The 3,056-nt window shown below is 38.0% G+C and overlaps 1 pseudogene; it reads right to left on the bottom strand.

Annotated features, from left to right (window-relative positions):
* Positions 1–382: 382 nt before the first annotated feature.
* On the bottom strand, positions 383–1,994 carry LOC134236613 (uncharacterized; annotated as a pseudogene).
* Between the last annotated feature and the right edge of the window lie 1,062 nt (positions 1,995–3,056).

The following is a 3,056-nucleotide window of genomic DNA, read 5'->3' as shown; positions in this document are numbered from 1 at the left end:
AAATTTATTCACTGGGAGTTAAAACTTTATTCAATAAATTCAAAGAACAAATTATAATCAGAAAACCATTCTTTTTTAATTTATAATAAAAAGATTTCTTAATTTCTTAGTTTTATTTGGGGACAGATACCGGCTTAATAAAAATGAGTTCTTTTTTTTTACCTTATTTTAATGTTGACCTTAGCAAATAATAATCCTTACATCACACACTGGGGCAATTATGCAGGAGAAAGAGTTAATCCTCAGACAATATTTCATAAGTTTACCTGAATCAAGAAACATATGAAGACATTTGAAAACTGATCCTTTAAGTGAATGGTACAGAAATACATTCAGATACACACACACACTTTGACCAATAAGGATAGATGAAGGCTTAAGATCATATTGTGAACAGTGGGTATAAAAGCTTATCCTTAAACACAAGAACAAGATAATAAAATGACACATTTTTACAGAAAAAAGCCTTTGTCTTTTTTAGAGCTTTTTTCCTGTGGCACTTGTATATAACATGATCAGTGGCACCACACAGTGTACACTTTCTCTGCCCTGGAACCCACTTAGAAACACCAAAGCTTTCTGTAAATCTCTGGTCAGAAGTGTCGGCAGTTGCAGGCCTCATATACATTTCATCATCGGAGCTCTGATCCGTTTCCCACACTCCATCATCCTCACCCTCCTCGTCGGAAAAATGGGAGGGTCGAGTGGGGGAGTCACCACTGCCATCCTCATCGTCAAATTTACCGTCCAGTCCCCCTGTGTCAGCCTCTGTCTGTGATGGTGAGTATCCATATTGAGACACCTGGCTTTTCCTAGCACTTTTTTGAATTCTTGAAATGTCACTTGCTTGACTCTGTAAAGCTTGCATATCACTGTTTTGGGAATATTTGGCACTTTGTTCGTCCTCGCTTGCCAGAAACCAGTCGTCTGGCACGTCATCCTCATTTCTGCTGCCTGTTTCTAAGGGTTGATCACCAGTTTCTACCTCTTCCATAGCGAACCAGTCCATCACTTATTGCGGAGATTTTCCACCACTAACACCACTCACTTCATTGCAATTAGCATTCTGATTTTGGAAGCGCAATGGATTTTCATCTCTCGTGGCTCGCAGAGGATTTACTCTTTTCTGAAAGCTAACATGATTTTCAGATTTCTCATCTCTAAAGTCTTTTGTTTATTTTTGCACGAAAGAAGATGAACTCGAGGATGCAGGTAGCCCTTTTTTGACATGCCTTCCCCTCCCTCTGCCCAAAGATCTTTTTTCGGTGCCACTTGAATCATCTTCTGAACCAACAGAAGGAGACTTTAAATTTGATCTCGTTAAGGTGCCTGTTGAATCCCACCAAGAGGCTGGTTCTGGATCTCTAGATTTCTGCTCCTCTTTCAGATCCTTTGTTTTCTTATTGCAATTTCCTTCCTCCCGACTGCCTCATCTGTTGGTTTTCCTTTTTGGAGCCATTATTTTGCTGGAATGTAGAAGTCTAGATCTGAGCTTTCAGTCCTGTGGAATTGGATTTAATAGGTTCTATCAAAGCACAAAGTTTGTTCTTCAACAGTTGTCTTTTTCTTTCATCCTCTGATTTCTTTAGTGTATGATCACTGGACAGAAAGTTTGATTTAGATCCAAACACCATATTAGCGAACCTGTTTGTAAAGTACTTCACTGGTTCCGACACTACAGGGGTCTCTTTAGGACTCGTCAACTGATTCAAATTTCGCTTCCTGAGATTGTCTGGAGAATTAAGAAATGAAGATTGTCTGATGTCTGGTGAACTCGGAAATGATCTATCCTCAGCTGAGAAATAGAAACCTCTGGTCAGAGACTCCGGAGTTTTCCGGACGCTACTGCTACTTCCCTCTAGACTGCTCCAGTCTGGAAGTTTTGGACTGTCCAGCAACCGATTTGTCCAGTCTGGCACTTTTGGACCTGACAACTTTGGCCACTGAATGTCTTTGTTGGACTCTACAGTGGTGGCTTTTTTGTTATTTGTCATCGTCTATGTTTTGGATTTTTTCCATGGTTCAGATGCTGGTGCAACCGAAGAGGAATATTCCTCCTGTGATCATCTTTCTGAAATTAAGTAGAATATATGTAAAAGATATTAAAGCATGATTATAACCAGAAATCTTTAACAAGACTATTGCTCTACCGTTTTATGATTTGTAACGGAGGAAGAAAAAACCAGCATCTAAATTTGAAACTATTTAAATCAGAACAAAACTGTAAGAGTAGTATCATTTTGGTATTATTTTAAAGAATTTTCTAGTTTTAACAATAATAACAACAACAGTTCATTGAAATCAATCTGAATTTAAAATGTATCTTAATGCAGCCTACTTGTGTGCCAACTTATACTGCACTCTTTTCTGCGTTTGTGCCTTATAAGTACGCATCCAAATCCCAACCCTTGTTAAATTTACATTACTCTTTGAAATTTTTTTCAAATGATCATCTGGACCGTTTTCTTAAAAGTTATCGGTCCAGAAAATTTTTAATTGGCCTTACTAACAGGACCGACGGATTTTTAAAAATCTTGGGTATAGCATAAGTCATCTAGACTTCTTTGAGGTGAGCTCAAAAATTATTTTTTTTTGTTTTTTTTTTTACATGCTGCTTGCCTCACCTGTCATTTGATCATGTCGGTCTGTACCTTATGTCTACCATTGTCAGAGCCCTGGTCTGAGTACACATGTGTACTTCCTGTTTCTTTGATATGGGTGATACCACAAACTTCTCTATGTACAGGTCCAGCAACTTTGGCCGCACCGATCTAAAATAAATGTACCACAATATTTGACAAGTCCACAGGAAGAAATGGTCAAATTATGTTTGATTTTATTCCTTTCTTTAAGCAAGAGGATCCTAATTCACAGCAATCATAGACGTTTTACAGCTATACTGAATGACCTAGAAATGTGGAGTTCCCGAAACAAGGTCTAAGGTCTAACATCTGAACAGCTGAAAGATAAACAAGAATAAAACAACCTGTTTTTAGGGCACACTTTACACTATGTCTTGTAAAGTGGGTTATGGGGGGTTTAATTTAATATCAAAG

The sequence above is a fragment of the Saccostrea cucullata genome, unplaced genomic scaffold, assembly GCF_032062105.1.
Source record: "Saccostrea cucullata isolate Sc308-1 unplaced genomic scaffold, CSIRO_AGI_Scuc_v1 ctg12329, whole genome shotgun sequence".
NCBI lineage: Eukaryota > Metazoa > Mollusca > Bivalvia > Ostreida > Ostreidae > Saccostrea > Saccostrea cuccullata.
Note: the sequence above shows the minus strand (reverse complement) of the source record. Positions and strands in the feature narration are given on the sequence as shown.